The sequence below is a fragment of the Petaurus breviceps genome, unplaced genomic scaffold (genome assembly GCF_028583685.1).
Source record: "Petaurus breviceps papuanus isolate PSGF00001 unplaced genomic scaffold, PetGlider_PUasm1.0 37, whole genome shotgun sequence".
NCBI classification, from domain to species: Eukaryota; Metazoa; Chordata; class Mammalia; order Diprotodontia; family Petauridae; genus Petaurus; species Petaurus breviceps.
In genome coordinates this window covers 94,444,852-94,453,272 of record NW_027186296.1, presented here as the reverse complement: position 1 = coordinate 94,453,272, position 8,421 = coordinate 94,444,852, and the positions used below count along the sequence as shown (strand labels likewise).

Here is an 8,421-nt window from a genome sequence, read left to right as displayed (position 1 = left end):
TTTCTCTTTTTAAGTGCCTAGCATGGTGCCTTGCTTAAAGCAGGTACTTAATGAATATTTCTCGAATATTTACAAGAAACTGAGCTTTTTCTGTTTATTGGACTCAGAGTAGCCAAGGGAGCCAGATCCTTCAGGACTCTAGAATCATTTAGAATCTGAACTTGCTTAACGAGTTCAGAAGGACCAGGAAGCCTTGCCAGCTATTCCTCCAGTGGCATAATGAAAAAAGCACTGGTATTGCTATCAGAAAACCTCAGGCTGATCAAAAACACACACATTTATTATCTGTGTGGCTTTGGGTCAAATCGTTGACCTCTCGGAGCCTCAGTTTACTCATCTGTGACATGGGAATACCAACATTTAAATTTCCTACTCAAGGGTTAGTGTGAGAAAAGTACTTCATGAACTATATAGTTTGTAAACCTTGATGAATCACTGTTTCCAAAGGCCCAGACTCTCACTCTCCCTTCTGCCCACATCTTTGTTTTATCTCTTTTCCAGGACAAAGTCTGCCTGAGTTCACCAGAGGTCACACAATCTTCAAGGGAGTGCAGAAGAGATAGGGTCGCTACAAACTTACTGACCTTTCTGCAAACATCATTGAAGTTTGGGAGGTGTTTTAAGTGAAGTGATCTTGCTGACTACTCTTCCTTTCCTCGGGGCTACTACTGATGGTGCTTCCTTGGATTTAGAGGAGTGAGCAGGCAAACTGTGTGAGTGGTGGAAAATTGGGTGGAAAGTGGGAAAGTGTGTAGAAAGTGATGGGGTGAAGTCCAAAGGCCCTTCCAAAAGCTGAGACACCAGCTTCCAAAGACCCCATTGTCTGCCCTGCAGAGTGACCCTGTTTCAAAACTAAATTGAGCTGCCATTTTCATCTTCTTCCAAAATGTCAGAAGCGTTAGATCAGATTAGGAACTAATCTCTACCCAAAATTCATTTCTGAACAAGTAAGGCTGGGGTGGATTTACTTGGAGGTGAGGGAAGATGAGGAAAGCGATTTTTCGTTCTGAGTTACTTACAGAGTTAAAAATAAGGCAATCGGAATTGGTGGGGGTAAAGGGAAGAGGGAGAACAACTAGCAGCTCTCCCCTCAAACGTTCCTCGCCACGCCCAACCAAGGCAAAAGTGAGGTTGTCTTCTTGGAAGATGCTGCCAGGAAAACAGAAACAAAAACTAAGAGGAGAAAATCTACCTTGCCCCCTTTTCTCGTCAAGTAGGGACTGCGGGCGTCTAGGAACATTCCTTTCCAGCACGAGAGATGGCGAAAAGACTCTTTCTCTGGGCTCTCCTGTACGGCGAAGAGCCGCAGCCAGATTTGGAGTTCGGTCCGCCGCCCGAGAGCGGATCCGAAACCTTAGGAACTTCCCTCGGGGGCAGCTCGCCTGGACCTCTCTTCACCTCTTCTCGCCTTCTGGACCCGGTCAGTGTCAGGCGCAGGCCCTACAAGATGGGCAAGGCAGACGTCGGTGAAAAAGAAACAGGGTTAGGGCTAGGGCTAAGGTTAGCAAAGAGAAGGACACTCAACAATTCTAAAAGAGCCAGAAAATAGAAAGCCCAAATAAACTGGGCAGTACCTTCCACAAGGAACTTCGTTTGACAAGTGACCAAAACACAGCCCCTGCCCTGAATGCATAATTACCCCCAACTGTAAATTCCCCATCTAATTTGATATTTGGTCCTTTGCAGAAGCTATAGCCTTCGTAAATAATATACAAAGTAAGAAACCTAATCCAGCCTGCTAGAATGTTTAATTCATCATTATGCGAGCTAATTGGAAGGTGATTATATGGTAATTGCTCATTAGTGGTGTATATTTATCGCTGTACCTTATGTCAAGGCCATGGGAATTGTGTAGAGGCTGTTCTCTCATTTCAAGGATCAGTTTCAGAAGCAGGAGCGAAACGGGCGAGATCAAGTTCTCCCTGACGTCAGGGTCCAGCCAAGTGCTATGGAGACCGGGCCTACATATATATATATAGGCCAGAGAAGGAACTGGGGTGGGGGTGGGGGGACAGGTAAGAATGTGGGTAGTGGGGGATGTCCCCAAAAGGGGCGAAGGAGTTAAGCTAGGCCCCTGGCAGCAATGCCCAGATTTTAAGGGACTGTTTTTCCATCCCTCTCTCTGGGTTTTCCCGGGAAAAGAAGTGGAACTAGGCCTTGGTACCAAGAAGTCTTTCTGAAGACTTCCTCCTCATTCCAAGGCGCAAGAGGCTGTGTGCATTTTTTTTTTCTTCTCTTTTCATTTTTTTAGTCTACTCCCGGGTGCTTGCCTGGAGACATTCCGCTGCGGCGTGCCAAGCGCACGGAGCCCAGAGCGAACATACTAGCAGACCTGATTCGATGGGGGTTGGGCCTGAAAGAGAGGCGGGACACCAACGCCTTCACTGTTTCCCCTCTGGCTTGGGCGGGGGAGAAGAGTGAGGGACTAAGGAAGGCACTGGAATTGATTTTATTTTGTAATTTGACATTGGGATTCAACTAGATTTCGAAATTCCCAGCCAAACTCGATTGCTAAAGAGCTAGTAAACCTGCCCCTATGTTCAGCCTTCCAATCCAAGAAAATCTCCCACCTTTCCTTCCCCTCAATACTGAGACTCTGAGGACAGGTCTAGAGGCTACCGTATAAACTCAAGAGTTTAAGACTGTATTGGGGAGCTCAGAGAGAATCTCTCTTTATGTTTATGCCGAAGTCAGGGACGGCTGGGGTGTCTAGAGAGGCTCAGGTTGGACTGGGCCAAGGAGGATTGAATTCACACAAGGTGTAAGTCAACGCCGGTCTTTCTTCCATCTTCCCCCTCCCGGCGCCTCAGGTTAGCATTTTCCAATAGCAAGAAAAGTTGGTCAGAGATTCCGGTACTGAGGAGGGAAAGAGGATCCCTCAGACCCAGCAGCTGAGATCAAGACAATGCCAAGTTCCTCTCTTCCTATTTCCCCATCCTAACTATAAAAATGTTCATCCTAACCTTGTGTGCTCTCAAGAACCTCCCCTTCCCCTCGGTGTACCCTAGAGCTGGGCAACGATGGAGAGACAGGGAGCTCTGGCGCCCCCTCGGAGCCACAGCACTCCTTTGCCCTCCCCCAGGGGCCGCAGCCCCCCTTCTGGGCAACAGGCGATAATGAACAAACGGCCAATTAAAAGCCAGGGCGCCGTTGATTAATAGACCTTCTCTTTCAAGTGTGACACAGCCTCGGGTTTCCTGACTCAGAGGGTCGCCTCTAGAGAAGCCACCTCCTGGAGCAGGGTTACGACTGGGGTCAGCGGGTTCTCAAAACTCCCACTTCCCTCTCACAGCGGGGTTATTGGGGGTGGGGCGGGAAGTAAATCAATTGATAAATCAGTGACCAATGCATACAGTGAGTTCCAGGGGAAGCCCAGCAGCCAGGGGATCCTTATCCCTCCAGGCCACTAGACCTTCGGATTTAGACGGGGCGGACAGCAGTTTCACATTTCCTTTCTCCAAGGTCTGCAGATTCTGGTGCTAATCAAGAGGCGCTAATTTCCGTAGTCTTAAAAGATGAAGTCCATATAAATCAAAAGCTACTTGCTCGGCTAACAAATATTACGCTTAAAAAAAAATGGAAGTTACAAAGGCAGCTGCTGTTTTCTAAACTCAGTGAGCCAGGTGTAGACTCGTCGGATTGGTGCATAAGGTGTAGACTAACGCTGGTGCTGCACATATATACCCAATTATGCACACAGACACCCACGCACGGATATAGAGAGTCACACGCAAACCTATATACAGTCATCCAAAGGCACAATCAGAAAGAGCTAAGCACATAACTATACTCAGATTTACATACTCAGGCACACATACTTCCTTACACAGGCGGAGCGCAGATACATACATACATACATACATACATACATAAACATATATATACACATATCCATCATACACATACATGCAAACAGTCATTCGTAGACCCCTCTCCGTAAATAGGCACGTTGCCAGCCAAACACCTAGTTCGATGCGCGGTGTACACCATGAATCACACACATACACAACGTCTATCGAGACACAGATGGAAGCATGTCCGTGACCACACTCAGAGAGGTGATCCCCGAACACGCCTTTGAGAGTGTCCAGGGCTATGAGATCTGAATTGCTCGTTACTTCCTAACCCCGCTGGTAGTCTTAGGGACTTTGGATTGTGGCAACTAGGGACTGCTCCGGGAGGGGAAGAATTTAACAGGCACTGTTGTGGCCACCGCAGCCGCAAGGGCCAGGGCTCAGGACTCGTGTTCTTGTCTGTCCAGCTTATAAGTAAATACCGAACCGCGCGACTCCCGGGATCAGCCACAATCCGCCCCTTTCAACAAAAGAAGCCATACAAGCCCCTGGCAGCGACCAAAGGCGGCTGGGGCTCAGCCTGGCAGGGCCCGACGATGCTCTGCAAGCCCAGGCCCGGGAGCCTGTTGGGAAGAGGCCAGCTCTGGGGGTGGGGGAGCCGGACCTGACGGTAGCCTAGCCAGCGCTCCTGGAGCAAAGCTCCAGTCTCCGCATCCCGGGAGGTGCTGGCCACTACAATCCTCCTGGGTGTAGGGTGTAGAGTCTTGGCCCAAATGAATTTCAGGACCAAATTTAAACACCCGTTATCCCTGCCCTTGCCCACTAGATACAACTTCACTAGATCCAGGGCCTCCGTTCGTGAAAGTCCCTGAGGAGTTAGTTGGACTCCCGGGAGAGATGTCCGGTCCGCTCTCTCAGGATACTTTGGGAAATGCCTTGGTGTCCCAAGAAAGAGAAAAGAAGACCCCTTCTCCAGAGCAGGAGCTGTCCCTCCAGTGAATGAACTCGATATCCTGCTCCCAGTCCTTAATTCCCCAATTAAAAAAAAAAAGGCCACCGCTTTGGAAATATAGCTCCATCTATAGATAAATGTAATAGGTCTCTAGCCCACACCTCTCCCTCCGCAACCTGCGCACGGACACAGACCACGAGATAACATCTCCCAAATATTTATATTCCACGTTGCGTGGCATCTTGCGTCCACATTAGACACTCTAATCCGGCCACTTTAAATAGATGAATTAATAAAGCAAACGAGGGCCTAATAAGCTGACTGTCCCGGCTGTAAGGCGGGGGGAGCGGCGGGAAAGTGCGCCAAATTTGTTTGCTGTGGATCAAGGCGAGCCGCCTCTGCTCCACTGTCTTTATCTTAATTCCGACTTGAAAAGATATAATTATCTAGTTTGAACAGAGCTGCTATCAAATCCTTCTTTAGGCAGGGAAGGGGGGCGTTGGAGTGGATTGCGGCTTTCTGAGCCGCTCCGTGCAGCCGGAGATAGCGAGTAATGAAGTTGTGGAGGCCCGAGATACAAAGGGCATTAACCTCATTAGCATGAAACCTTTTCTTCTAACCATTGTGGGACCCTTTCAGCCTCCTAATCCCCCCTATTTTCAAAGCTCGGTTTGTAATAAAGCTTTTAGGGTTTTTTTTTTTCAAAGCTAATAGTATTCTCTGAAGATTGTATTGCTGTTACGCTACATAGGACTTTTGAAAAAAAAATCTTTCCCCCCTTTCCTTGGGGTAAAAAAAAAAAAAGTATATGGTTCCTACAGAAATAAGCCTTTTATCAAGATGGGAAACACTTTCTGGGAAGACCAGTCTGCTGTTTCACAGAAATCTGCTTAATGTACGACATATTTGCATCTTTTTGAAGTATTACTCAAATACAATTCAAAGACAACTTGGAGTAGTTTAGTTAGGGAGATACCATAGGTGGAAGCTGAGGTTGATTCTTTGGGGAGGGACTGGAATCGAAATGTGCTTAGGAACACTTGGAGGGTGCCCTGGGGACGCTGTCTGGGTCTCGAGTTCCTCGATCCACGGAAGAAGAGGCCGTAGTTCGTGCGCGGGCGGGCCTGGGGCCTTCCTGCCCCTCTGCAACTCCAAGCGTGGGATAGAGCTCTGAAGGGCATGCAAGAATACGGTGTCCTCAGCTCTGGCCTCCCAAGACCAAATCAGGGCCCCCCACCTTTGCCAAAGGCCCAGGCCTAATGGTCACTCACAAGGTTCAACGTTCCTGATTTTTCTTTGGGGGATGGGGGGAGTGGAGAGAGAGAGAGAGAGAGAGAGAGAGAGAGAGAGAGAGAGAGAGAGAACAAGAGCCAGAGAAAATCACAATGGGGGAAGGAGGAAGAGGAGGAAAGAACATTCTCCATCCTGCCCTATAGTGCCCACACGTGCATGGAATTCCTAATCTTAACTTTTCTAAGGCAGAGTATTTAACAAAGCTTGCATTTTTGCAATGCATTGTAACTTCGCCTTATCACAGTGTAAAGGGTAGTGAGATTGTCCTAAATTATGTCCAACTAGCCCCCCTGGATCCATGGATTAAGAGATTAAAGGAAACCACTGGGCAGTGCCTCCTCTTTCCCCTTCATATTCCTGGTATGATAATTGCTTAAACTGATTTGCACTTTCACAAAAGCTCGCAGGACGCTTTGTAGCTCTAACAGAGCAGACGAGGTTTCTCTATCAATGGAAATAAAACTGATTCATGCAGCCTATCAGGATAAGGAGCGAATGAAGCATGCAAAAAACAACTGCGGACCCCCAGGAAAAAAAAAAAAAGCTCGTTTCCTCTGAGAGACTAGTTACAACTTTTCTTTAACGTTAAGAGCAGGTTTCTTAGAATTCATGCCTTATAAGGCAGTTGAGACACCCTCTCCTCGCCCCGTCACCTCTGACAGATTTGAGCCAGAGAAAGAAAATTTTAGACATATTTGGTGGCATGGGTTTAAAGTTAGTTAGAAATAAAGTTGAAAGTCCAAGTATCCGGGACTTTAAATGTTGGTTCATTGTTCTCCAGGATCAATCCCGTGGGACCTCAATAACCTTATCTCTCTGTACCTATACAGATATATTGCTTTTAGGACTTGAGGCAGGAGGGTCTGAGAAAGTTAAGGCAATAGTTTTCGAAAGTTTTCTAACCTAAGAAAGAGCCCACCTATTCAGGGACGACGATTCTGTTCTAGAGTTTGATTAGAGAAATTTTAATTACAGACAGAACTTTCCTGAAGGAATTCTCTCTAAAAACAAACAAACAAAAAACCCTTTCCCCATCCCCCATTTCCTACTCCTCTCCCTAAAAAGAAAAAGGACCAGAGACTGAAAAGTCAAACGTCCAGCTGCCACTTGACGTCCCAAGTTTCTCAAACGCCCAAGGGGAAAAAATACATACATATATACACATACATACATAATATATACATATGCACAGGATGTTCCTCAAGTCTTAGTGCTGTTTTAAGTATAAAGCAGCACTAAGACTTGAGGGACACCATATGTATGTATATGTATACTTTTTTTAAAAGTCCGCTTCAATTTTCGAAGACAACTACTCTGCGGGCATATTGATAAATCTTTATTGACAAAATATTGACATTGACATACTTCTTGGAAGTATATAGTGTGTTAGAATTCTAACAAATTAACACAAAACACAAAAATATTTACATTCTGGTATAGAAGACATTAAGGAACCATTTGTCACTCTTTAGTAGCTCTAGGATCTTGGAATATAAACTCAGTGCTTGAAAACTCGCCTCCCGATATTTGTCACACTCAACATCAATCCCTCTACAATCCTTGAGTTTGGGTTTTGTTGGTTTTGTTGTTGTTGTTGTTGGGGTTTTTTTTCTTGTATTTTAAAGAAGTTTTGAATAACCACTTCGAATGGTTGAACTCTGCCAATTTCTCTAACCACCAAAGTTAATTCACGCGTGTTTTAAGCTTCAAGATGGTCGGAAAGGGGATGTCAAATTAAAAAAAAAAACACACACCAGGATTTTTTTTTTCCAGCAAAAGTAAAGATTTCTCTCCTTCACCCTCCCACCACCACCCCAACCCCCTTTCCAGCCTCTCCCTCCCCTCTCTTCTCTTTTCTCTTTAGAGGACCACTATTGGTGAACGGCTACTTCATTTAGCTGTCACAATCACTTTGACGTCAGAAGTTATCAATAAATGTTTACAGACTGTACATTTCTCGTAAAAATAGAAATTAAAAAACACACAGACCTGTCTTAAAAAGGAAAAAAGTTACAATTGAATTTCTGTCTTTAGACACCGTTTGCCCAACAACTGGTACATGCAATTCAAGTTTCTGAAATAGGTGTGGGGTTTGGGCTGGATCTGGAATTGCGATTGTTATTATCACTATTATTATTTTTAAAGAGTGGAAAACTTCGAAGTGCAAAAAATGTCTTGTGCCTGGTTGGTTATTTTTATCATAATTATTATCATTATCATTTGTAAAGTGGACTGCAATAAACGGAATACCTGTCAATCATCTTGTCTCGGTGGTTTGGTTTTTGATTGACAGCTTCCCTTGCCAGAGCTGGGTCGGCCATGCCATATTTTGGACCTCTCTCTCTCTCTCTCTCTCTCTCTCTCTCTCTCTCTCTCTCTCTC

At 45.8% G+C, this 8,421-nt stretch overlaps 1 protein-coding gene across 2 annotated transcripts in view; it reads right to left on the bottom strand.

Moving 5' to 3' along the window:
- Window positions 1-7,354: 7,354 nt before the first annotated feature.
- The window catches only part of EMX2 (empty spiracles homeobox 2), a 9,573-nt gene continuing 8,506 nt past the window's right edge, over window positions 7,355-8,421 (bottom strand). For both annotated transcript variants that reach the window (XM_069099047.1, XM_069099048.1), the window contains one exon: window positions 7,355-8,421. This exon is cut by the window's right edge and continues 487 nt beyond it. The gene's annotated coding sequence lies outside the window, so the exon portion shown is untranslated.